Source organism: Acomys minous (assembly GCF_964271855.1).
Source record: "Acomys minous genome assembly, chromosome: 9".
NCBI lineage: Eukaryota > Metazoa > Chordata > Mammalia > Rodentia > Muridae > Acomys > Acomys minous.
In genome coordinates this window covers 56,461,776-56,483,244 of record NC_140490.1, presented here as the reverse complement: position 1 = coordinate 56,483,244, position 21,469 = coordinate 56,461,776, and the positions used below count along the sequence as shown (strand labels likewise).

General features: G+C 46.9%; 1 long non-coding RNA gene across 5 annotated transcripts in view; it reads right to left on the bottom strand.

Moving 5' to 3' along the window:
- The window catches only part of LOC311604807, a 71,825-nt gene that overhangs the window by 19,433 nt on the left and 30,923 nt on the right, over positions 1-21,469 (bottom strand). For 3 of the 5 annotated variants that reach the window (XR_014781688.1, XR_014781691.1, XR_014781692.1), the window contains exon 5: positions 5,785-5,868. The exons of the other annotated variants lie outside the window; for them this stretch is intronic. This is a non-coding gene — a long non-coding RNA (uncharacterized lncRNA). The remainder of the gene's footprint in view (positions 1-5,784; positions 5,869-21,469) is intronic. 5 annotated transcript variants of the gene reach the window in all.

Sequence of the window (21,469 nt, the reverse complement as noted above, 5' to 3'; positions counted from 1 at the left end):
TCTTCAACTATTCCCGCTCCCCACCTCACTCCTCCGCCCCCACAACTTTAGAATCCAAAAGTCTGATCTCCCTCTCTATAAACTTATCCTGCGGCCAAAAATACAAACACAGATACTAATTACAGTGTTTTCAGGGCAGCAAGCACATTCTGTATTAAACGAAACTGTGAACACTGGGGAAGACCTTCAACCATCCATCTTTTCCAGCCCTGGGGTATGTGTGTGTGTGTGTGTGTGTGTGTGTGTGTGTGTGTGTGTGTGTGTGTAACTGGGTTTCTAAGGGAACATCCTTGAAAGCAGAAGAGACTGGAAAGGATAAACCGTCTTGGGTGATCCGGAAGGTCAACAGTGAAGTTAAAGATAAACCCAATTCTCTTTTCAGTTCCAGGCCGTGAAAAGCATATGGCAGTGTGTGGTAGTGGCAAACTCTAGACAGCAGAGGTTTAACTCTTAACTCTGCCTGGTACTTAATCATAGAACTTTAAACTGGAACACAGTTCTAAATCTTTTAAGTCCCAATTTCAAATGAGGGAAATATCCCTGGGTATCCAAGAGGGATGCATTCCAGGCCCCTCTTGGAGATCAAAATCCCATGATGCTCAAGTGTCTTATATAAGACGACATTGCATTTGCCCAGAACCTCCCGCACACTTTTAATCACCGCTAGAGAACTTAGACTACCTCACACAGTGTGTGCCTAGACGCTGCGCTGTATTGCTCAGAGGATAAACATTTTTTTAAAAAATCCTGTATATGTTTCACACAGATACAAATAGATTGTTTTGGGTTTTTTGTTTGGTTTGCAAATAGTTTGATTCACAGTTGGTTGAGCCCTCAGAGCCTACCAGGACAAAGAGCTGCATATACACCCTGCCATTTCATAGGGCAGAGTTCAAAACAGGTGGAGGCCAGGAAGAGGCGCTGCACTCTCTCCTGGGTGCCTCTCTGTGCTTTCCCAGAGTCTCACTGAGCATGCAGGGCAGACTGCAATTGGCACTTGTAGTTTTAATTACCCTAGTAATTATAATATTCTGCATGTGGCTTTGGAAAGATTTAATGAGGACAGGTATTGACTGCATCTGCCACAGTCCATAATGGGGTTGCTGCTGCTGTTGTTGTTGTTGTTGTTGTTGTTGTTGTTGTTGTTGTTGTTGCTTTTGTTTTCAATGCCAGGGCCTGGGTCTTCACACTACTCGCCAAGAGCCCTGACACTATGCTAAGGCTCTATTCTCTTTTTTTTTTTTTTTTCTTTCAAGGCAGAGTCTCCCTAAGTTTCCCAGGCTAACCTTGAACTTGAGATCTTCCTGTCTCAGCCTAACAAGGAGCTGGGATTATAGACCTGTTCTTGTGATTTGTTTCAATTGTCTATTCTTACACAATATTATTATTAGATTTTCAGGTCTCAAAACAAAATACTTTAAGGTAGGTCTTCTAGTTTCTACAATCCTACTTGGATCATTTCAGATTTCTGAATTCAAAACCACCTCTGTGTTCAAGAATGCGCATATTCAGTCATGGACAGTAGTCACCCACAGGTGATTTTGTTTTCAGTGCTTAGAATTGAACCCAGAATTTCATCCATGTTAAGCACGTGTTCTTCCACTAAACGCCATCCAACCCCTACAAGTGATATGTTTTCTTCTTTTTCTTTTTGTTTTTTCCAGACAAGGTTTCTCTTGTAGCCTTGGCTGTCCTGGCCTTACTTTGTAAACCAGGCTGGCCTCGAACTCACAGTGATCCACCTGCCCCTGCCTCTGCCTCCTGAGTGCTGGGATTAAAGGTGTCCACCACCACGCCCGGCCCACTTACTCTTTTGTAGCCATAATTCTGTCTTTGTGCTCTTGGGTGGCATAGAAATAAACAAAATTAAGGATAGGGTGAACAGAACCCAAGAATTGCTTCTTGCCTGTCATTGACCCAGAGCTGAGCACAGGCCCATGGGGATGAGACCTCTGAACAACCTGAGGACGTCACTTGGAGTCTTGGTAACAAACTCATGTAGCATGCCAGCAAGACTAGGACCTTTACACTAGCCATGTCACACCATGTCAGGGTGACCCCAGCAAAAGGACTTAGATTTCTTGGGCCTGGGTTTCCTCATCTATTAAGTAAAAAAAGGAAAAGGAAAAAACAACTAACAGAACTTGGAAATGTTAGCAGAAATGAAGCACACTAAACAAAACTTAGCATCTAGCAATTGCTTAATAGACAACATCAAGCTGGGCGCCTTTAATCCCAGCACTTGGGAGGCAGAGGCAGGCAGATCTCTGAGTTCAAGGCTAGCCTGGTCTACAGAGCAAGTTCCAGAGGATACAATTTTTTGTTGTTGTTTTTTTGTTTTGTTTTGTTTTTTGAGACATGATTTCTCTGTTTTCGCCCTGGCTGTCCTGGAACTCACTCTGTAGACCAGGCTAGCCTTGAACTCAGAGACCTGCCTGTCTCTGCCTCTCCCAGTGGGATTAAAGGCATGTTCCACCACCACCAGCTAGAGGATATGATCTTTTTAATAAGGAAAAGGACCAAAGTTTAGCAAAGCCAATATGCTGGTTAGTTTTATGTCAACTTGACACAAGTTAAGGTAATCTGAAAGGAGAGAACCTCAGTTAAGAAAACGACTTCATAAACTCACTGTGAAGCATTTTCTTAATTGGTGATCCATGGGGGATGGGCCAGCCCATTGTGGGTACTGTCATGGTGCTGAGTCCTATAAGAAAGCAGGCCAAGCAAGTCCCTGGGGAGCAAGCCAGTAAGCAGCACTCCTCCATGGCCTCTACATTGGCTCCTGTCTCCAGGTTCCTGCCCTGCTTGAGTTCCTGTCCTGAATTCCTTTAATAACAAACTATGATGTAGAAGTATAAGCCAAATAAGCCTTGTCCTCCCCCAAGTTGGTCATGGTGTTTTATCACAGCAATAGTGAGCCTAACTACGATGTCCAATTAGCCTGTCTAAAACTCCAGATGGAGCAGTGAGCAGAGGCAGGAGGGTTCAAAACCAGTATGTATACTCAAATACACGATTCCATAAGACCTGAGGCAACATCCTATCCCACAAGTATATGTGATGACAATGCCCACTTGGCCTTCATCGATGTCAAATGACCTGCTATATTCCTACATTCCACATGCAAAGCAAAAACTATGTTCAAAAGAGGGTCCTACGCCAGGTGTGGTGGTGCACGCCTTTAATCCCAGCACTTGGAAGGCAGAGTCTGGCAGATGTCTGTGAGTTCGAGGCCAGCCTGATCTACAAAGAGAGTCCAGGACAGCTAAGGCTACACAGAGAAGCCCTGTATCAATCAATCAATCAATCAATCAATCAATCAATCAATAAAAAGAGGGTCCTAAATACATCAGAATCTGGCTGGGTGGTGGTGATGCACACCTTTAATCCCAGCACTGGGATTAAAAACCTGTGCCACCATGGTTTTTGCACATCTTTAGATTTCCAGCACGTCATCCATTTTGTTGTCTTTGATATGCATGAGTCTAATGCTGTGCCAACTTCAGCTTTTATTTCAAACTGAATACATCCCTTTTGTATCTCCAGTTTCAGAATCCTTCAGCTGAAAATACAAATTAAGCAGCCCATCAGTTTCAGTGATTTCATTTGTTTTCTTCACAGTTAGGTTATAAGATCTCTCCCATCCTCTGCTTCTGCTCCTGAAATTGTGCTTGATCTGGAATATTGGCTCCCTTGCTCCCCAGAGACCACAGCAGGTCAACTTTTAGAATGACCTTTTTCTGGTAAGAACGGCACCAACCTTTACCTACGAAACAGTTGTTTCCAATCTAAGACATGGTCCAAATATTTGTTTTCTTTTAGGTTTCATGAGTCACGTTTGCCAGCCATTGTCAAAACTTGTACTTTCCTTTTTTTTTTTTTTTTTTTAGTAGAACTTAAGGAACTGTCTCTGATGACCCGAGCTCACAGTTGGCAGTCTGTGTTCTACCAGTAACACACTGTCCCAAAGAGACAAAGCAATACCAGCCGACTCTGTCAGAAGTCGGAGATGAAGGTCTGCAAACCACGTGGTTTTCCTGCTTTTGTTGGCAGGACAATGACACTGGCTCATTTTTTTCTCATTTCTGGCGGTGATGTCACCTGGCTGCGGCAGAGTTTCAATATTCCTTCTAGGATGTGGCTTTTCCTGAACACATCTTCTCTTCCTCGTGTTTTTTTCTAATGATAGATGGCTCTCACTGCTTCTAATAGCCGTGTCTAAAGCTGCCCTCCAGACTCTGCAGTAAATGCAATGTCTTGTATACATTTTCTACCCTGTCTGGACACATCAATGACTCTTTTGTCATGTGATAATTTTTTAGTTCAGGTAAGGACTCCAGCACACTTTCAAAGGTCGGTTTCTGACATCTAAGCAAAAGAGCCCCCAATTTTGAGTGGTGGTCATTGTTTCATTGTCTTGGTTCAACCACTGAAATGTTTGAACACCTTTAGATTTTTTCCTGAGTTTCTTTTATGAGACTCTGGAACCCTTTGTCCAAAATTTCCATCTTATTTTCACACAGGCTAAGCTAAACTGCAATGGTAAAGTGTCTTCAGTGACTTGACTAATGTGTCTCCTCTCTCCTGAGAACTGTGCTGCCCCATGGGTGGCTCCCCACACTATGCACCTCAGTCCCTGAGACTGTTCCATACTCACTTTGAATTACTTTTACGATTCTATTGAGGCATAGATAATTAACAAATAAAAAACTAGGTGTATTTTAAATATAAATCGTGACACAGTGTTAAGCCGTCCCCTGACAGATTTACCCAATCTGGAAGGAAAATGGTCACAAAAATCTGCATCTGTAGCAAGCAGCTTTAGACCTTTTTCCTGTCTTTTTTTCCCCAGACAACATAAATAATTGTTTACAAAAGATAACCAATTTTTACATATTATTTACATTATAGGTGGTATTGTAAATATGCTAGGGGTGATTAAAAGGGTGTGAGAGTATGTGCCTAGGTATATGCTAACTCTGAGTTTTTATATAAAGGATTTGAGCAACTGAGGATACTGGTACCATTGGATGGTACTGCTGACTATACATTTTACTATAAAGTGATGGCCACATCCAGGCTTCTTAGCACATCGGCCACCTCACAGAGTTATCACTTGGTGGCAGGGTTTAAGATGGTCAAGCACTCAGTAGAGCACTGCTAACTCTGCCACTGTCCTGAGCCTCAGCTCTTCAGAGCTTAGTCAATTTAGGACTGAAATGTTACACCTTTCGCCAGCATCTCTCCGTTTCCTCCCCCTCTGCCTCCAGGAGCTACCCATTTATCTGTTGCCTCTGGGCTTCTGACTTATTTGGATTTCACATATAAGCAATACCATAGAGTATGAGACCAAGGACTTTTAATAACCAAAGCAATCTTGCAGAAAAAAAACAAAGCTGGGGACACCATAATCCTGATTTCAAACTCTATTGAAAAACTGTAGTGGGCCAGGCAGTGGTGGCACATGCCTTTAATCATAAGCACTCAAGAAGCCAGAGGCCCATGAACTCAAGGCCAGCCTGGTCTGCAGAGTGAGTTCCAGGATAGCCAGGGCTACGTAATGAAGCCCTGTCTCAAAAAAACAAAAACAAAAACAAAAACTGCAGTGATCAAAAACAACAAAACATGGTCTGTCATAAAAACAGACATGCCATGTGGATCAATGAAACAAATTACAGAGCTCAGAAATAAACCTGGGATACATACTGTAGCAAAGCTTCAAAAAATACACAAAGCAGTCACTTCAATAAATGGCACAAGGAAAGTATGTGATGACGTACACACCTGTAGTCCCAGCACTCAGGAAGCTGAAGCAGGAGGCATGCCCTGTGTTTGAAGGCAGGGCAGGTTACATAACAAGATCTTCTCCTAAAGAAATGCAAATATGAGTCTTTTTCTTCACAGCCCCAAATTTACCTGGATCACAATTCTTTAGAGGCAATTGGGAATTGGGTTGAGTTTCCATTTGCCTTCAGAACAGCTGAAAAATCAACAGGGCAGTGTTTTCCAAGCCCCCTCCCGCCCCTGGCGGAGAATACTCTGTGATGCTGCAGCCTAGAGGGTGTTAAAGACCATGTCTCCAACCCCTAGCCCTCTCAGGCTGGGAGAGCTGGACAGATGTACACCCTTTAGTAACCAATTGCCCTTCTCATGTGAAGCTGTAGTCACTAGCCTTCGGCTTCTCAGCATGTGACCTAGTTAACTCCCCAGGAAAAGATTCTAGGTGTGGCTTGAGATGGTTACAGATTAGGCGCTTTACCTGCACTTGGAATTGACAAGAACGGGATTCTTTTTTTTTTTTTTTTTTTTTTTTTTTTTTGGTTTTTAGAGACAGGGTTTCTCTGTGTATCCTTGCCTGTCCTGGACTAACTTTGTAGACCAGGCTGGCCTTGAATTTACAGCGATCCGCCTGCCTCTGCCTCCCGAGTGCTGGGATTAAAGGCGTGCGCCACCACGCCCGGCAAGAACGGGATTCTTATTACGTGCAAACAGGCTCCAGCTGCGATCATTATGTGCAAAAGCTCCTCGTCTGTGCAGGTGTGTTCTGCTAGGTGGCTTCACGCTGGACCCCCTCCGCTTTTCTGCTGTGACTTTGGTCAGTCCTTGTCCAAAGCCCGACTAGTCTAGCAGCTGAAGTCTGCAGACGACCCCTTGAGGCCAGTCACCTGCAGGATCTAGAAAGCCAGGCTGGAAGGGTTTAAGACGGTCAGCAACTCTAGACACCATCGGGCCCTCCTTCCTCCTCGGCTGTCACTCTGCCTGCTAGGGGCTTTTGTCCTGTTCAAACCCCTTCACTTACACTCTCTTGTCTAGTCATTTCTGGAAAATACATTTTGTATCCTAGGCCTTCTAGATTCCTGTTAAGCGTATGGGCTCTGCTTTACTTCAGTAAGCGTCTGAGGCGCACCCCTGAGGAGCTGTCACGTCCACAGCACTCCTGAACTGGTACAGGTGGCACCAGACATCACCATGTGCCATTCACCTTGCCTCTTTGGTCTTGGCTTACTGCTATCAGATATTACCCACAAGTAGCCCCTGCAGGGCAGCTGAAGAGTGGGTTTGCTCCCAGTCCCATGGCCATGTTCAGGCTAAGTCTGTAGTATCAGGACGTTAAGTAGGAGGAACAGAGAAAGGATTCCCAGGTAGTGGAGTGCACTCAGGAGGTAGAGGGCATATGCAAACAGGAGCCACGAAAGCAGCAGGAGTCTTAGGGAAGGCTATTACAGCCAGATTTGTTTTTTGGACAGTGATGGACTAACGAAGGCCACAGTAGGCAAAGAAGGGTCCACCGCAGAGGGAAAATAGAGACCAAAGCAGAGAACAGATCTACCCTTGACAAAGCAGTTAGTAGAGGGAGCCACGCCCAGCCTCTCCCACTGTGAAGGGAAAACAACCAAATGTTAAGGCAGTACACACCCTGGGCCATGATCTGTAACGTCCTTGCCTATCTTGTTTTCCTTGTATCTTTCCCATCACCCATGGCAACCTGCCCTCAGCTCTGTTTCTCCATCAACTCAAACCATCAAAGGAACTCAGGCAGGATTCTCTCCAGGGTCTAGGGTCCATCCCAAGCAACAATTTCATACCTGAGTCACATTTGCACCTGTTCACAGAGCATGACATAGTGACCCTCATCAATGGCCAATACAAGCCACAGAATGGAATGCCTTGCTGCAGCTGCCCCAGCCTCAGTACGCCCACTAGCTATTCTCACTATCTAGGAGTTCGCAGGAGGATCAAAGGACCCTGGAGGGCTCTGGGTTTGAATAGCAGTTCTGTCAACCAATAAATAGCGCTGGGTCTGTGATCGGCTGATACCTGCCCTCAGTGTCCCAGTGTCCCCACAAGGCTGAAAGGCTCCATCTATGTTGTTAGAGTTCACACGGCGTAACTATATAATAGATATACAAATCACACCACATGACAGGACCCACGTAGGAGGCTTTATTGTGAGGGGTATACAGAGGTGGTCTCTGGGGAGACACAAGGAAGCAAGAAAGCAAAGATGGGGTGAGCCCCCTTTATAAAGTGACCTGGCGCATGTGCAGAAAGTGCACAAAAAGTAATTCAGGGGGACCTGAATCCTGGAAGCTGACGGTGACATGCATCTGGTGGCAGTGGCATGCTTCTGATGACAGAGACATATATTAGGGTGGTCCTGAGGTTTCCTATTTTCCCATGGTCCTCGGGGCCTTTGGGATGGCTTGTACCACTGCCTAATTACAAACACATGTCTTGCCCATCCTCACCCTTCAGCCCTGACTGAAACACCAAGGCTCCTGCCTTGCCCTTTATCCCCACAAGGCCAGTACACCTGCCCACGGTGGCAAACCATTTCATAGCCGGGGACAGTCACCCCTGCCTCTCAGAAAACCTTCTTCCTTGCTGTATCTCTCATCACCTTGCAGAAGTTTGTCTCTTGCCTTCAAAATTCTAGTTCTCTTCAGTCAGCAAACACCATTACCCAGAGAGCCAGCAACTTCTTCTTTCCCATGGATAACACAGGAGAACATGAGAAATTGGTGTGGGACTCTACCTTGAGTGAATCAGATGGCCACTTTTCCGCTGCGCTAACCTCTAACTTCTTCGCTAACTGCACTTGGATGAGCACCCAGTAGCTCCTCCCACTGGCCTCATTTTCCTTCCAGCAAGCTACAGACAGCTACTAACTCCTGGAGGTTCCTCCAGGCCATCAGTACAAGCATCCCCTAGGGGCCTATGAGAGAAGCAAATTTTCATATCTAAATTTGAGTTGGGGGTTGGAGTCCAGCTCTCTGGCCTTAGCCAGACCCTCAGATGGTTCTGGTGCAAACTCGAGTTCGAGAGCCACTATTGGACACCATCAAATGTCTCTGATCGAAGCCTCACCGTTGCTCCACTGGGAATAAGGCTTCAGGGATCAGAGGGGCCTGCTCAGGCCTCCTCTAGTCTGACTTTAACCATGCTCAGCGGCCCCCTCCCTGCCTGTGCCCCTGAGCTCCCATCCTTGCCCTTACTTCCAAGAAAAACAAAGTCTTCCTCCCTAGAAATGCTTCTGGTGGCTGGCCTACTCCTCTGAGTGTAGGAGCTCCAGGCTTCATCTCTCTCTGGTTTTGTTTGTTTGCTTTGTTTTTCAAGACAGGGTTTTTCTGTGCAGTCTTGGTTGTCCTGGACTAGCTTTGTAGACCAGGCTGGTCCCAAACTCACCTGCCTCTGCCTTGCAGAGTGCTGGGATTACAGGCCAGCTAGATACCACGCCCAGTTTAGGCTTCACCACTTACTGGCATGTGGACCCAGGAAAGTCAGTTAGATGGACAAGAGATAAATCATATCTGCCTCTGTGCTGTGAGGATCAGCCAGCACTGCACTCCGGCACCCGCCCTGCCTGCTCACTGATGTGGGCTTGGACACATCTTTCCACCACTTGATTTGATCTCCTCTCTCCAGACGTCTGCCCACCCCATCCTTGTCCCTTGCCAGTTCCACCAGTGGGTGGTCCCTGCTGCAGCAGGAAGGTACTCCACAATGAGACAGCTATTCTCTCCCCACCCAGCAGTCTTTCTGATGCAGAAATGCCACAGCCTCAGGACCAGCTGGGTTGAGAGCCTGCTGGGAAACTCTGGCAAAAGGTGGTTTACAGGCTGAAGAACTCACTCTCTGCGGCTGGGTAAACAATGGAGGCTTCTTCAAGGAACACTGCCTTAGCCACGAAACAATAGATCAAAGGGAGCCCTGCTCAGCCAAAGGGCTGGCTAAAGGAAGAAGAAAGCTGTTTCTGTTCTAGCTGGGAAGCATCTATACCATGGAAGGACCGGGAACCTGAACAGGCGTTTTCCCTTCGTGATCCTCGATCTGGAAGGAGGTTCAGCCTGGAACTGAAACAGAAGAGAGACTGGACCAGAGAAGATGCGCAGGCGTCTTAGGGAAGCACAGAGGAGTGTGCCACGGGCTGGGTCCTCAAGCTGAACCAAAGAATGAGGAAGTCATCGCCTTGCTGAAGCCGGAGGACAAGTGGAAAATTACTGCCCAGTGCAACCCCTCCCTCACCACACCCCACCCCCACCCCCACACTCCTATAGCCTGCAGGTAGGGTCAAGTCCTAGCAACGAGACTTGAAAATACCCTGACTAGGGAGCAGAGGGGAGGGGAGAGGAGAGGAAGTTAATCAGATTGCAAATTAACACCTGTGATTTTAAAAGAAAAAGTCTGCAACCCCCCACCGTGGAACACTTGGGTCCACCTGCAGGGCCAGAGGATGAGGTCAAGTTTATGGCCCCAAAATTCACTTTATTGAGATTAGGGAACCAACAGGCACCCTTTTAAAAATCTCCAGGCAGAAGTATGGGATGATCCTATTAGACAGCATGCAAATCTTTTTTTTTTTTTTTTTTTTTTTTTTTGCAGCCTGGTAAAAGCCTAGGGTATTCCCGAATCACTCTGAAGGGTAGAAACGGGATGATGTGACATGCTATACTCAAATACATCAGTAGTAAGACCACTAGTAAAATTAAACATGTTTTCTAGTGCAATGACATAGAATTCCTCTTATGTTTACCGCTCTCTCTTTTTCTTGGTGGTGATGCTGGGGTTTTGAGATGCTATCTCTTTACTGTGTCCCTGACTTACTGATGTCATCAGCTTAGGCCCCGGCTCACCATCACCATGGCCCTGTTTTCATGGCCTGACTTGTCTCCCTGACCTTGCTCCTGCTTCCTGGAGTTTTAGAGACTCTGGTTGCTCAACAGATGGAGTCCCCAGATTGCGCTGCAGCAGGGCAGCAGAGGAGTGTAGTCTCCTCACTGTCCAGGGGCTGCTCATCCTGTCATCACTCAGCCAGCACCCTCCCAACACCAGCCACTCTGGCCAGTGCCTTTCAAGGCTTCCCTCCCCCGACACCTCCCTGTTCCTTTTCTGAGTCACACAGCAGGAAATCTACAACTTAACAGTTGAGGGTGAAGAACTCAGTTTCCTACAGAAACACGGTACAGAAACTGGATGCTCTGGTTCACAAACAGAGAGCTTATGACAGTTATTTATGTCAACTTGAGTATATTGAGAAACACCTGGGGGTGGGGGTCAGGAGGCACACTCCGAGTGTGGCTGTGATGGATTTCCAGAAACAATTAGATCACCGGGGCTCTGACTTAATCGATGGACTCATGACACAATGCCATTATTAGGAACTGGTGAAAGATAGTAGGTGGGGCCTACGCGAGAAGTAGGTAAATGAGGGTGTGTTGTTGGGGTTACATCTCACCCCTGATTCCTTTTCTCTGCTCCCTGTCTACCAGGAAGAAGCTCCTGTACTCCATGCCCCTGCTGCCAGGCTGTTTTGACCAACACATGGAGTTGAGCAACTGCCGACTTAAACCCCATGAGGCTGTGCCAAAATGAATCTGTCATTCTTCCTTGTCATAACAGCACAAAACTAACTGGTACGTCGTAGCCTAGGACCAGAATGGAGCCAGGCGGCAATGCTGATGTCTCGCCCTCCTCTCAAGGCTCTAGGAGGCACGATACTCATATGAATAACACATGACTCCAGGATCCCACAGCTCAGTGAAATCTCTGTTCTACATCTCCCCGTACGGTGCACAGGAAAGGGAGGCTACCCAACCCTTTCAAACCAGAGCTCCAAGGATGAAGATGCTAGAAGAGATCTGGCTTATAGAGAAAGCCAAACCGCAAGAAAGGAGGTGAAAATCAAGGTTGGGTGAGGGAGAGGGTGAACCACGTCATAAGATGGACCAAACCTTAGATGAGCATACGGGCAATGCTGGCGCAAATCCATCTGTCAGAATTGGCCAGTGGCAGGGAGGCCAAGCTTTACACCCTTACATGACCAGTCATCACAACGGACAGCCCAGTATGTTCATGACCTCAAGCAAAAGGTCAGCTGTTGGAGCTGTAAGTACCAGATCTCCATGACTACCACACTTGCTCCTAGAAGCCTAGAAGACCCACCCGGGGTTGCCTGTGATGATCAAATGAGCCAAGCGCTGGACATGTGGCATGCTTGGTGCTCACAAGTATGTGCTGTCCTGTTCTCTGTCATGACAGGTAGAGGAAGAGTTAGGAACATTCAGGTTATATTTACTAGCCACCTGCCATAAGTCAGAGCATGTTTTAGAACCAATGTTAGGTATTCAGTAGGTGGCTATGGCAGGCATTATAAAAGTCAAGCAGAAGACAGGGAGGAGCACCCCAGGCCCACAGAGGGAGCACTCAGAAAAGGTCAAAGCCAGAGGGGGGTGAAAGTGAACCAGACCGAGTGAGGAAGGAGGAAAAGTCAAAGAGGGGCTAAACAGAGAAGACAGGACTGTGTGCTGAACCATTAGACTCAGGTCAGGTGACAGAGGGACAAGGCACACATTACCCTGGGCAGGTGACCAGCAAATGTAAAAGTAGAATAAATTCCATGGGAAGAAGGGCCTAATGTTCTTTAAAGAGGAAAAAAAAAAAAGGATGAGTGTTTCTGAAGATTAAAAAAGACAAATATATAGAATTTATATACTATACTGGAAATAAACTTTTTTTAGATCTCAATTTAAGCATGCAAACCACCTGTTGGGCATCACATTATAAGTGGGAAAATGTGAACAGTGACTAGGTAATTGATAACAATTTATAACAATAACAATAAGGAATTGAGGCAAACAGTCTGAAACATCAAAGTGAACTTGAATTGTTCCTCTGAGTTTAGAGAGAGAGATATACGGAAATCCTCATGGATAAGATGGCATAATATCTGAAATCTTCTGAAATAATTATGGGGTGAGGGAGGCATGCAGAATATAGATGAAAACAGACTTCAGAAGCAGAGGCAGGGAGATCAGGAGTTCAAGGTAATCCTTAGCTACATAATGGCTTCTAGGCCAGCCAGGGCTACATAAAATCTTATCTCAAAAGCAAGAGTCAAAACATACCATATCAAAAAAAATCTAAAGGGGTAGTGGACTGCTGGGGAGCTGTCTCAGAGGTTAAAGTGCTGGCTACAAGGGACCCAGGATTGACTCCACGCACCCACATTTCACAGTCACCTGTAACTCCAGATTTTGGAAGATCCAATGTCCTCTTCTAGGCTCCTAAGGCCAAAGACATCCACATGGTCCATAGATATATATGCAGTTGATACACAGACATAAATGCAGGCAAAACAACCATAGCAAAAGGTGGGTTTTGTTTTTTGGTTTGTTTGTTTGTTGTTGTTTGTTTGTTTGTTTGTTTTATTCTTTCAAGACAGTGTTTCTCTTGCAGTCTTGGCTATCCAGAACTCACTTTGAAGTCCAGGCTGGCCTCGAAGTCACAGAGATCCACCTACCTTTGCTGGGATTACAGGCATGCGGCAACATGGTTTGGTTTGGTTTTGTTTTATTTAAGAAAAACTGAAAATGGCAGTTTAGCTATATTCGCATTTGGATTTACACAGAGGAAGTTCCCTTGCTGCGCATGAACCTGTTCGGTGTTTATCGTTTATTTCAAGGGTTAAGTGCCCTGTTGGCTGATTCTCAGCTCCTCTGCTGGCTTTTGTTGGATGTTGCTGACTTTTTATATAGAAACAATGTGGCAGCTGGAGCTACTGCTGCATATAGTGTACTTCCCTGGTACAAGGCACCGATCTTCAGCACAATTCAAAGAAAGAAAGAGAGGGGGGAAAAGAAGGGAAACAGGGAACCAAAGGAACCTTGGCTGTACACACAAGACTGCCCTGTTCTCCCAGGGATGGCTGGCCACTTCCAGGAAGACACTCTTGCAGTTCTGGTGGCCACATGGCTCAGGGGAGGGAGACTGTGGACCTGAAACATCTCAGAAGGCAAGGAACCCTCTGGTCCCAGCATAGCAGCACATATTTCCACATTTCCAAATTCCTGTCCCCTCCTTACTGGAAGCTCAGCCCCAGGCTACACTGTCAAGTACAGCTAACAGGCCTGGGAACATTCCTGCTCTCGCCCATCTTGGCCCCCTTCCTTGTGAGAGATTGCATGAGAACAAGACAGATCGCCCACCTCTAATTCCAGCCCCTTGCACATGACGAAGCACTGTTCTTAAGAAGCTTTTGATCACAGGGCTCAGCTCATGCACGCATCTGGAAGTTTCCCCACATTGGTCTCTCGGACTTGAAGACTGAACCATTCATAAGATTCACACTCCATCTACTTTGCAAGTCAAATGCTTTCACAGCACAGCCCCAGATCGTGCGGCATACTTTTCATTAAGTAGTACAAGAGGGAGGTTTGTGAATCTGATGGCTTTTACTGATACTCTGATACAAGTTCAGAAAGAACTGGAAAGCTGTACACTCGCCCTGAAAGCTCCGTGTGGCAGTGAGGTGCTTTAGCTGTGAGCCCATGAACTATGTTCACACTGTAGCAGCGGGGCAGGGGAGGTAGAGGGAAAAGAGCTGTACACAAACTAGTTTTCTACAGGACAGTAGGTTAGAATATGTTTTACCCAGAGACTGGGTAAACGCAATTAGCTTCTCTTTGCAAATCTGTTCCTGGGGCTTGACTATTAGAGAGAGAGAGAAAGAGATCTTACCCAGAGACTGTAATTTGCATCTGGCAGCATCCCTGAGCACAGCTGTCCTCCCTCCAACACCTGGATGGTGTTTCAAGACGGAAGGAAGCTTGTTTCTCTACCTACCCTGCTGCCCTTCAAAATAGGATGGAGACACTGGAGGAAATCAGACACACAAGAGGAAAGGGTCCTATAAAGGTATGGACTCCCTGAGTTGACATCTTCTTTCCTGTCTGTGAGGCAAACACAAGTAATCCAGGCTGAGAAACCGAACACCCTGAGCAATGGGAGGAGGCCACGTGTCTCCCTTGCTGGTTAACTTCCTTCTGAGGGTCAGTATTTCTTAGGGTCTAAACGAGGAAAAGGTAGGATGGTGAGGGAGGTGGTGACGGGGAATCTCAGGTCAGCTGTAGCACAAGGGAAACAAGCCCATTAGTGTGTAGCGAGCTATTTGCCTTCAAGTCTAAACAAGACCTGAGCTCTGAAGAGGGGGCCACTGCCTGACGAAGAAAGCAAGGTACTCAGGGGAATCTCAATCCTTACAAGAAAATGCACTTCAAAGTACAGGTGAGTGGCCAGTGAATTTGAGAAAAGAGACAGTTCTGGCACAACACATAAACTTTACCTGCAAGCATGCAGGTTATCTGAATTAACAAGAATTAACAAGAAAAAGGAAATGTTGGGTTGAGCCCATCCACTTTCCATGTTGGAAGTTTTGTTGACCTTAAATTTTTTACCATGCAGCTGGATGTGGTGGCGCACATCTTTAATCCCAGCACTTGTGAGGCAGAGGCAGGTGGATTGATGTGAGTTGGAGGCCAACCTGGTCTATAAAGTGAGTCCAGGACAGCCATGGCACAGAGAAACCCTGTCTCGAAACAAAAAAAACAAAAAAAAAAAAATTTTTTTTTACCATGCTCATCCCTGTATATAAATCCAGACATACCTAGGAGACTTTCTAACTAGATGCAACCAGGGAGCACTTGCATGTAAATAAAGTGCACAAAGATACTAGGTCAAATGGTTAACCCTTAAATATACACACAGGTACCAACACACAGAGCTGCCCATACCGGGGACTGTTCACTTGACAATCCCAGGCTGTTCCTAGAGGCAACCACTAACCCCATATTCCAACAATAAAGAGTGGGACACCAAAAACCAAACCAGCTTGCTGGAAATATGCCATGTCTGCAAGACAGGCCACACAGAACAATTCTATCTGAGCACTTCCACATCCATGCTGGATGTACCCTGATCTCGATGGGTGCCATGCTGGATGTACCCTGCTGTGGATGGGTCCCATGCTGGATGTACCCTGCTGTGGATGGGTCCCATGCTGGATGTACCCTGCTGTGGATGGGTCCCATTCTGGATGTACCCTGCTGTGGATGGGTCCCATTCCGGATGTACTCCTGCTCTAAGATACACAGCAACAGAGCTGTGGCTTTGGTTCTGAGAAGGCTCTTTGATGCAGAGAATTCAAAACTGGTTTGCCCAGACTCCTAGTTCAACGGGTGGGAGGAACTGCAAAGCTGGGCCCAGGGCCTGCCATCAGAGCCAACTCACTGCAAAATCCAGTCCTTGGCTTCTCACTCTGTGCTAATATGGGTGTCAGATTAATCCCTACTCTGAGGAGAAGCCGGAACCTCACACTCAGTGTCAACAGCAAGCGACCAATGAAATACCTGTGGGGCTTCCACAGTGATTCCTAAAATTTATTGCTCCTTCATCCCTAAAAGGTCACTCAGGATCATGCCCCACCTCTTGGCCCTGGTTGTCTTGAGTGAATATTCTTCCAGAAAGGGTTCATGTTTCCTAACCCATGGGCTTTTGTTCTATACTGCCCCACCATGCGTGTGTGTGTGTGTGTGTGTGTGTGTGTGTGTGTGTGTGTGTGTGTGTGTGTGTATGTGCACGCGCACTCGTGTGTGATTGTGTCTGTCTGTCTGTCTGTCTCCCTCTCTCTCTCTCTCTCTCTCTCTCTCTCTCTCTCTCTCTCTCACACACACACACACACACACACACACCTGTTTGTTTCTCTGTATAACCTTGGCTGTCCTGGATCTTGCTCTGTAGGTCAGGCTGTCCTCCAACTCAGAGATCTGCCTCCTTCTGCCTCCCTAGTGCTGGGATTAAAAGCACGGGCCACCACTGCCTAGCTACCCTGCATCTCTATTCAAGCTAATTCTGCATGTTTCTCTCCTCTATATCCCTCATAACCTATCCCCACTCATCCCTCATTTTATAAGCCACCACCTCCTCTAGGAAGCCATCTGATCTCTTATGGTTCTATGTTTCCATGTCACCCCATTCCTCCCCTGTCATCGAACCTAAAATAACATCTCATATGGTATTACCTAGTAATTTTTCTGCATCCCCAATCAGACCATGAAATCCACGTGGGCCTGGCCCTAGCAGAGTGCTCAGGTGTTAATTAATAACTGATCAAACGAATATTTGAAATCATTAACACAGCTTTGATTATGGTAGGCCATAATACAAGACACTGCAGATAGATCAAGAAATTAGGTCACTGCCTTGGTATGAGTTATAGTCTGTTCATCAACAGCAATTTTTATGCAAACAGGTTTTTTACATAATCACAGATATGGGGTGACATTTGAGGGGTGTCTGGGCTACATACAACTAGAGCAGGACATCCCTTCAAGGCTTCTGCAGCGCCAGATTCAGGGGTGGCCTTGCAGCTGCTCCTTCATGAGAACAAATAGACATGAAAAAGTCTCTTGGCAAAAGAGAAGTAGCCCTGCCATCTTAAGACAACCTACAAGAAGACCCCAAAGACATTCTGAATAGTGACAAAGCAGAGGGAGAGGGGAGAGAGGTTTTCCTTTTCTCTGTCCTTGGCCTCAAAAGAACTACAAATAAATGCAGCCTCTATCCCTTTGACAATATCCTCTTACATATATGTACACAATTGTATATACACACATATACACAAACACACACACACACACACACACACACACACACACACAAATCACCATCCATATTGGCAGCCTCTAATACCATCACCCTGAACATCATAATCCCCTGACACTGTCAGCCTCTAGCACCATCACCCCATACATGCCATCACTCTCCAAACCATCAGCCCCTCACACCACTACACACACCATCACCTCCTCACATACCACCACCATTGCACATACCATCACCCCTCAACATCATCATCCCCCCCACACCCCACCCCATACACACACACACACACACACACACACACACACACTCATCATCCTGGCTCTCAAAGTTGGTCCAGGATCAGTAGCAACTACGTAACCCAAAGACTTGCTGGAAATGCAAATCCTGGCCCCACCCTAGACACATGGAACCAGAATCTCTGGGGGGTGGGGCTTGGACACCTGCGTTTTCTCAAGCTCTCCAGGTGACTTTGATGCGTGCTCAAAGTTAAGAGCCACTGCCCGCCTCTTTATCTTTATAGCACTTGCTGCAAGCTGAGTTCTCTTGTTTATTTATTAAAACACCTCAGTTCTTTTCCTTCCTCCTGGAGGGATTTCAGTTACATGTAAACAGATACCTATATGCTCTCTGCAATGTCTAGAGTCTCATAAATATCCATCCAGTCATAAACAACTATATCTACTTGTTTTCCCCAGTTTTCAGGAGCTGGCCCTGAACCGTCCAAGAAGGAGTTAAAACCTCCTTGTGAGTCATCTAGGCAAGCTCTGGTTATCTCAGTGAAAGATAAGGCTCCAAGGACAGGAGATGAGACACAACAGTTTGGGGCAACGTTTGCTTAAATCCCAGAGGCTGCAAGGCTCACTTAAAACCATTGTGTGCCCACCGTTCCAGACCTCAGGTACTTGCTATGAGTCCACAGGACGGACATCTCAGGCTCACAGTCAGACCCATGAATCCCATGGGCCAATCTCTCTGTGTTCCTCTCTTCCTCCAACCAATCAGTCATCCAGGAAGCAGAACTCAAGGAGGTAGGAACCAGCTGTCATCAGAATATGTACAATCTGATTTGAAGGTGCCCAGCAGCAGGATTTAACAGTCCTGTCTTCATAGGTTGAAGGAGCAGGAAAGATAGGTTTTAGGAAGAAGCAAAAGAAATGACCATTCTTAAAAGAAAGGTAAGAGCTGCCACTAGCTCCAAGCCACATTCCCTTTGTCATATGTGATCTCACTACAACTGAACACCTAAAATATCTAGATAGGAATTCTGTTTTCTTCACACAAAGAAACTTGAGGCTCAGAGGTCAAACAGTGTCCTTTGACCTCTAATCCAACTCTGACCCTGAAGCCCCCATCCCCAGTTTTTGAGACAGGGTTTCTCTGTGTAACTAGCCCTGGCTGTCCTGGACTCTCTTTGCAGACCGGTCTGGCCTCGGACTCACAGAGATCTGCCTGTCTCCGCCTCCCAAGCGCTGAGATTACAGGTGAGTACCACCATGCCCGGCCCCTGGAGCCTTTCTTTTGTTGTTTTGTATTGTTCTTGTTCTTGTTTTGTGAAAACAAGGTCTCACTATGCAGCCCTGGCTGGTCTGGGACTTCCTATGTAGACCAGACTGCCCTCAAACTCCCAGAGATCCACTTGCCTCTGCCTCCTGAATGTCAAGATTAAAAGCAAATATTGGGCTAGAGAGAAGGCTCTGCAGTTAAGAGCACTTGGCGCTCTTCTGGAAGCCTCAGTACTCACATGGCAGCTCACGGCCTGTTCTAATTCCAGGCCCAGAAGACCAGACATTCTCTTCAGGCCTTCACAGGCACCAGTCACACAAGTGAGTTTTCTCCTTCTGTACACAAATATGAAGGCAAAACACCTCAACACATAAAAGTTAAGAATCAAGGCAAAGCTAGGTGTGGTGGCATGCACGCCTGTGATCCGGGCACTAGGGGAGCTCTGTACAGGCAGGCAGATCTCTGTGAGTTCAAGGCCAGCCTGGTCTACAAAGTGAATCCAAGGACAGACACGGTTTCACAGGGAAACCTTGTCTCAAACAAACAAAAAAGAATCAAGGTAATATAGTAATAGTATAATAGTAATAAAGGCATTTGCCCTGGGCCTTCTTGGCACAGTTCAGATCAAGCCAGGCTGTGGAGCACCCTCACAGCCTTCCCAGACCTCCCAAGAGGGCAGGATGTGAGTCCCTGCCAATGTGACCACTATGTATGGGCTGCCGTGTCATTTCCTCTCCATAATTCTTGTCCCAGCAGCCAACGGCTGGCCGTGTCCTCCGAGCTATCCATCGGGGGCCCCTCTGTTCCATAGAGAAAAGGAAGTCGTTTTCCCGGTGCTCCACCAGCAGGATGGAGAGAGAAGGAGTTCCAAGCAGCTGCAAGAAAAGCTCTCCTAATAGATCTCTGTACCTTTCACATTTCCACCAACTGACAGCCAGAGGAGGTGGCCTACTGCACAAGGCCACACAGGAGGCTGGAACCGTACGTTCACCCCTGTAGAACCCTCCAGCAAGCCCCAGGGGCCTGCAAAGGCCACGGTGCCCTTCCTCTGCACCCCTGCTTCCCACTCCTACAACCCCCTCCCATCCGAAGGCCACCTTCACCTCTGCCCTGAGGCTTCACCACCTGGAGTGTGTTCCCAGATCCACTGGAAAGATGGGGAAGGCCAACTTGTACACCTTTCTCCCTGCCCCACCTCGCCTCTTGCCAAAGTGAAATTAAAAAAAAAAAAAAAAGAAAAAAAAGAAAGAGTGACATGTAGCAGGATTGCATAACCCACAGTGACAAACTTCACACCTGTGTGGAAATAACCAGAGATGGGGTAGGACCTGCTAGTGATAATGGCACTGTCCTAAATGGAGCTTCATGAGATGTCGTTAAAACTAAAAAGATACAGAAATGCTGAAGTGAGTTTGGGTACGTAGGCTAGGGACAACCATCCTGCTAACTTGGAGAGCTTAAAACTTCCATACATTGGAAGAAAGGCATGTGCATCCCTGAGCTAAAGATTCAGGAGATGGAGGAGGAGGAGGAAGCAGCCTGGCAGAGGGGTAAAGGAGGACCACAGGGTAGTGCAGAGAAGAAGGACCCCGGGCAGAAGCAAAGGTGGAAGTACCTGCCGGTGGCAGCCAGGACTCAGCTAGAGCTCCCAGCTCCTGTACAGCGCATGCCTGCATGCTCCGCACCGTGGACGCTGGGCAATCAGTCACCTTATGATTCAGTATGATGAGTAATCAGGCAACTTGGGCAGGAAGGAAAAATCATCTAAGGACAAAAGCTGTTGGGGGGGGAACCAAGAGCGCACACTCAAGGGCACACAGACACATGAGTCAATGACATGACAGCCCATCCAATCACCCCAAATGCTGTCAACCTCTAAGCCTGGAACAGAGGGAAAGCCTAAATGGAGGGCTCAGGTTCTCTGAACTGCACTGCTTTCTCCAGGAGTCACCGGTGTCTCGCTGATGTCCAGGCCTTGTTTATACACCAGAACTAAGCCACAGGCCATGGCACCCCTCACAGCCTGGGCCAGGTGCAGTCAGAGTCTAGGTTACCCTTGCTGGGGGCCCAGATCCCATGACTCCCACGCACGCACGCATGATCCTGGTTGCGACAGTAGGTTAAAGTTCAGAAGCTGCCTGGTGAAAACATCCCAGGGACCAGCTGCACCTTCACCAGTTAGCAGAGAAAACACTTGACAACGCTTCTGAGCTGTCTTCCTTCCAACGGTCTGGCTCGCCAAGGCCCCCAACCAGTCTTTCCAGTACGGAGCCCCAATTGCAACTGGATTAACGGAATCTTAATACTTTTTCCAAAGTAAACAATGACCCGGAGATCTACTGCCCAACATGAGGAGTCACCAGCTAACTTTTTTTTTTTTTTTGAGACAAGGGTTTCTCTGTGTATCCTTGGCTGTCCTAGACCAGGCTGGCCTTGAACTCATAGCAATCCACCTGCCTCTGCCTCCCAACTGCTGGGATTAAAGGCGTACACCACCACACCCAGCCTCATCTAACTACTTTTTAAT